This window comes from Strix uralensis, chromosome 7 (assembly GCF_047716275.1).
Source record: "Strix uralensis isolate ZFMK-TIS-50842 chromosome 7, bStrUra1, whole genome shotgun sequence".
In the NCBI taxonomy this organism is placed as follows: Eukaryota; Metazoa; Chordata; class Aves; order Strigiformes; family Strigidae; genus Strix; species Strix uralensis.
In genome coordinates, this window is record NC_133978.1 from 17,820,866 (window position 1) to 17,827,253 (window position 6,388).

The window sequence follows — 6,388 nt, forward strand, 5'->3', positions numbered from 1 at the left end:
TATTTGCTCTCTCCATAAACCTCTGCCATTTAAGGATTCCCCATTGTTAGGGGAAACCCAGTTATCATTAAGGTTCTTCTCCTTGTCACCTCACAGGCCACACAGGGGTGAGAGGAGGGCTCCTTCACTTTTGAACCAAGAAAAATTGTGATCTGTGTTACTGTTTGACTTAAAGCAAGCAAAAGAGCTAAACTGTTTTTATACATGTTTCTACAATGTAAGACAATTTCAGTGTTTCAGGTAGAACAAAAGCACTCAAGTTAGTTCACCAATTTGCATAAGTAAAGTCATTTAAGTTATGCTAAAAAGGTATTATGACCAAAATGTTATTATTAGAAACCAACACCCTGAAAACACTAACTACTGAAAAATGTTTTTGTCTACTTTTATAAATTATCCAAACGTTCCTCATCCATTACTGACAATACCTGAGTGACATGCATTATGCATTAAATATTTTTATAATCTTTCAGAACTATTTGTATTAAACAGTGATAGCAGATATTCACTTAAGATTTTAAAATGTTGAAGTTGATAGTATACACTACCTATCAGAATATCATAGATTAGATTATGGTGGATATCTTCAGGCAATTTTATTTTATATGGAATGGAAGGGTAGAAGACTAAGCATTTTTAATCCAAAAAACTATGCTCACAATTTGACCTAAACTGATAAAAGCCAAGAAGTTCATATCTGAATGTGTCACTTAAAGGTGAACTGAAAATCTTTAGCAGCAAAGGGCAAAGATTCAAAATCAGCCACATAGTATATGAGCAGAGGTAAAAAATTCAAATAACTTTACATTTAGAAAATGAAACATGGAGCCAGTAGCCACTGGCTACTGTATCAAAGTCTGTATCAACGATGTTACTACACTCTAGCTGTTGCATAATCTGTGAGATGAGCTAGCTAGCATCTCTATCGCAGAAGTCCAGTCACGCAATTGGTATTTTTGCAGAATCAACAGAGAGGATATGAATGAACTGTTCTCTAATTATTCTGGCAAGGCAGAGGAGGACATTCTGCACTTCATTCTCTGGTGTCATCAATTTGACGTCTTTATAACTGTTAAATTAATTTTTCTGTACTTCAGGAGTCTGTTTCAGTTCTTAATCTTATAAGGATGAAATTCACCTCGCCTTATGAGGTCTTAGAAAGTCCCCAGTGCAACAGATCCATTGATATTCTAGTGCCCACACCGAGGACAGGTAACTGGAGAAATCTGTGGGTGCTGCAGATCTTTTTTTTTTTTTCCTGGGACACTTCATAATATTCCACGAGAAAGCATACCAGGCCTTCTGGGAAGACGTAAGGGCACTGCTGATAAACATTTGATCTATCCAGAGACATGCAGCCAAGACTGCGTAAAAGATATCAAACCATCTTTAGCCCAACACTTCTGGAAGAGGTAATACTTTTTTTGTGCGTGTATATACTACAAACATAAATATACCCTACCCTGGGTTGGGTATTTTGGCATCCTATGATTATTTACTGTTCACTGTAAAAATGTTATTGCTTTCATTACTCCAGAATAAATATATAAATAGAACTACAATCTTGCCACAGGGAAGAACCGTATTTCCTTTCAATTTCTTCTCGGTTACACCAGGTTGCTCACCCAGAACCCGACTGAACTAATCTTGTCCTTCGCTACTGCATGTAACAGGGATTTTCATGCCATCCAAGTCACAGAAACTTCAAATGTCAGCCCAAAAAATCAAGGTGAACTTATCTCCACATCCACAACTAAGCCCATGGAAATTTTTACTCATTGTCTTCATTACACAAACAATTTTAAGAGGCATATTGAAAGACGCAGGCAGTTCTGGCTAAGAATAGCTTTTACCTCCACTGTAAAGAGCCTATTACAGATCCACAAGTTGTTTACATGAGTGCTGTAATTAGACATACACCCTGTTAAAAATCCTATCTACTCTACCCAGTTTTCATGATGAATAATGAAAAATGGCATCAGGTTCTTATTTTTTCTCCTTTGGTTTATTAATATTATTAACAGTAACAGATATAAATGGATACCAATAGTCCAGGGAAAGTGGAGCATCTTTTTAAATTGGTTTGTAATGATTACTGGTTTTGTTAGATGTTATAATTTGGGTCCAATCATTCCTCTTTCTTATTAACATACTTTGATATTAAGTACCCAGAATACATATGAAGGCATCCTACTTAAATTTATTTTTTCCCATTGAGATCATGATAAAAATTTGGGAATGAGACAATGGGTGATCACTGCTGTTTACCATAGTCCAATTCGTTCATGTGGAAGTAAATGAGAAATTTTGCCTTTTAGTCCACAGAGAGAAGACGCAAATCCTAACTGAAGTAGCCACAACACATTATATTATCTCTGTCCTAGAGCTACTCAACCGAAGAATACCCTTATACAGTGTTAATAAATTACATTTCAAAAATGGTGTTTTGCTAATTGATTTTACCCTTGTATATTAGTAACATTCAAACAAGGCTACCAAAGCTATATAATAATACCATTTGTACCTTTGTCATACTAGCATGGAGATTATTCATGATTTCAAGGTCACAGGTAAAAACATCATATTGTATAAATCTAAAGATAACACCATGAACACGAACTTCAAATATTAAACATGTGGCAACTACTGATTCAAAGGACCAAATATACGGCATCATTACACGCATATGTTGTATTACATTGTTTCATTAATTTGAAAATTGGTGGAGGAATGAGAAACCTTGAAGCATGTTTGTTTCTGGTCACTGAGTAATGCAAAACATAGAACTTGCAGCAGCACTAGCATATTTAATTCTGACAAGAGAGCACGACACCCTAAACAGGAATGAGATGATCCTCTTGATTTGCCTATACTATTATACAGCAAGACATAGTGCGTGTTGGAGCTTTCCTATAGGGAATGTGAAATGATGTCCTTGTATTTTTATGCCATGGTAATGCATTAAAGCATTTATTGTCTTATCCTCATTAAAACTCTTTGTAATTGGTAACTAAATACTAGGAGCCCATTTTACAGATACAGAGCCACACAACAAAGTTGCATGCTGTTGATGGTAAACCTGGAAATGGAATGTAAGAGTTGCTAACTCTGTCTAGTCTCTGTTCTTCTGTGGCCACAATTTAATAAGTTTACTTGAACAGACTGCTTATTTACTGTAAGGACTTGTGACCTTGGCCAAGTTCCTGTTGCCTTTAATCTCTACTCCTGACACTAAAGGTAGTACATTTATCAGAGCTGGGAGTACCTGAATGTAGCTGGTAAAGAAGAAAACTCTTCACACTTGTATGCTTCTGCCTACTTTGTCATCCATTGAGGATAGGAACTTTCTGTAAATGAAATAGAAAAAGAGGAAAAAAATGTGGGGTTTATGGGAAAGAAATTACATAAAGGGTAACCCTCTGCTCAGTTAATGAAAAATAAAAATTACAGATAGATGAAGTAGGGTGTGTGCTTAGTTGTTTCTTGTTCTTAGCCTGCTTCAACTCTTTCAAAATTTCAGGGAAGAGGCAGCCTTTGCAAGAGGACTGGTTTTAGTTCCCCTAAAAATGTACCTTCATTGAGACAGATAATTCTCACAGGGAAACTTTCACAATGCAAAATTTACTTTTCATTGTTGTTGATTTCCATAAAACTCATATTCCAAAAAATTCTGGAGTAAAGAACAAATATGCAAAAACCACACAAGAAAGTACACTGAACTTTGAAAAACAAGTTTTCATTGTTCAGCCCTTCTTCGGGTATTGAGAGTAGTAACCAAGAAGAAATGCTGCTACAGACACTTGCTTGACTAATGCCACCTTCTTTTTTTTTTAAACACAGGAAAATTTGTAAGCAGAGTTTGTATCATCACTTCATAAGTAAACCCTCTTCCTTCTGACGTCTTGTAGGATTTTAAACTTACCATGTGATTATTTTTTTTCCTCTCAGTTTACTTGTGGCTCACTCATTTTGTCTCACTAGACCACAGGGCAGAAATGGCTATGTGCATATTTTTAAGCTAAACTTCTATTTCCTAATATTTGGAATGTTTTCTTCCTCTCCTTTTTTTCTTTCTTACCTCCAGGTAAGCCACATAGAACAACAGTGAGCAAAGAGGTGAGATTCCAGCTGAAATGATGTAATGCTGAAAATTAAATTTACACACAAGTGTTCAGAGCCTGGGTCATAGCTGGGTCGCTCCTCTGAGTGGGAGGCAATCCAGCAAGGAGCACTGGATAATGATTTCTCTGTGCTGAGGCCCCTTTCATGAAATATAGCACAAAGCTCTACCTTGATATCTGCATCTAATCTGATTTAATGTGTATAACTATTGGGATTGGTTGTGTGGTAGTAAGGGGATATACTATTTTGTTACATGCTGTACTATGTCTCCTGTTCCTTTCAACCTACTAGCACCCAGGAATCAGCTTTCCAGTATCTGAACCCTTACCCTGAGGTAGTGGTTTAGATAAGGGCTGGCTGGCTGAGGCTTTTAACAGAATACAGCACATCAGTTAGAGCTGGTGGGTGGAATTTTTTTTTTCTTGTTTCTTAAACAAAGAAGGGAGTTTGTCTTGGTTGTTTCTGCACCGTCACCTATGGCCAAGGCTATTCTTTCTTAGCTGTATTTATCTGCTGTGCTCATCTGCATCCAGGTATAGCTATCACACACCCCTTCATAACCTTGAGATGAGTTTTCTGTAATGGCTTCCAAGCAAGTTCCATCTTGAGGTGGTAGGAAGTGCCTGCAGAACATCTCTGCCCACATACAAGTAACCAGGCCTTCACAGGAGGCACAGGCTCATCCAAGTGACTCAAGCTGGTGGGACAGGCTCTGCAAAACACCTGTGCAAAACACAATCACATCAATAGGTGAAAGAACCTGTACCATTTCCTCCTGCTGTGCCAGTCCTCAGTCTCTTGCATATTGCATCGCCAATGATTTTGCACTCTACCTGCAAGATTTCCCACTGCCACATGACAATTCTGCAGTCAGCCACAGGCTGACAACCACGGCACCAAGAGAGCGGCTGTCAGGGCCATTTTGCATGAAGCACACGCAGCTCCTACCCAGCGAAGCCCTAATGTGTTGATTTACAGAGTCCTCTTGGCTGACATGGGAAAATGAGTCTGGTCATGGTTGATTTAACGTTTTATGGGCAAAGAGTCAGCCTGCTATAGTAAGTTTGGACTGCTGCAAACATTTTACACATTTACACACAAGTCCACGGGAAAAAATATTCATGATACTAAGTGGTTTTGATTCTCACATCGCTTGAGCTCTGCTGAAAATAACGTTAAGTTTCAATTAGGTAAATCCGAAGGTGTACGTTACAGGTCAGTCCCCCAGGCTGAGTTAGCGGCTCCCGGCCTGCGGGCACACCCGCCCAAGACGGGAGGGGCTCAGCCAACGCGCGGGGCAGGCTGCGGTGGGGCTGCGGTGCCCGGGGCTCACCGCACGCCGCCAGGAGGCACGGGACCGCACTGGCGAGTCCAGCCCCTCAGGTGCCGGCCCCACTGCAGGCACCGGCCCGCTCCGGCACTTTCCCCCGGTACTTACTAGGGGTCGGCCACATCCCCCCTTCCCTCTCGGCTACCGCGGCTCCCCCCGGCCCGGCGGCGGGGGGCGGGCGCAGACGGCGGGCGGAGCGGAGGCGGGCGGCTCCGCCCGCCCCGGCGGAAGTGTCGGCGGCCGCGGGGCTGCCCGGCGGCTCTGGGCGGTGGCACCGGCACCGCGGGCCGCGTCGTGTCCTTTTGCGGGTGTCGCAGCTTGGGCCTCCCTGCCGAGGGGGTGGGGTGCTTTCCCCCGTAATTAGCTAAACCAAATCAGAAGCGGGGCGGCCGCCTAATCCGCGCCGCCGCCGGTCGGTGCGACCGAACCGAGCCCGCCGCCTAAGTCGGCAGGTAAAGTCGCGCCGTGCCCGGCAGGGAGGGCAGCTCCGCTGCCGGGACGGCGACCTCCGCCCCCCGCCCCTCGCTGCCGATGGGCGCCGGCGGGCGGGCGGCGGCGGGGCGCGGTCCTGTCCCGGCGGGGAGAGGCGGTGGGTTTCTCTGCCGGCGGCGGCTTCCCAGGAGCAGCCCGAGGCAAACGCCGCGAGGGACGGGCTCGCCAACGGCCGCCGCGAAGGGCCGAGGACGAGAGGGGCCGGGAGCCGCGGCGGCAGCGCTCCGGGAACGCGCCGCGGCGACGGGCGGCCCTGCCCGGCCCGGCCCCGGGGCGGCCGGCACCCCGCTCGTCAGCCCCCTCTCCTGCTCGGAGAGCGGCGCACCCTCCGAGAGGAGCGCTGCTGGGCGGAAAATAAATTCTGAAAAAAACCTAACGCCTGTCAAATTCACCTCCGGCTAGTTCATCGCCCGAAAAGAGAGGGGGAAAAGCGCCTGTGCCTGC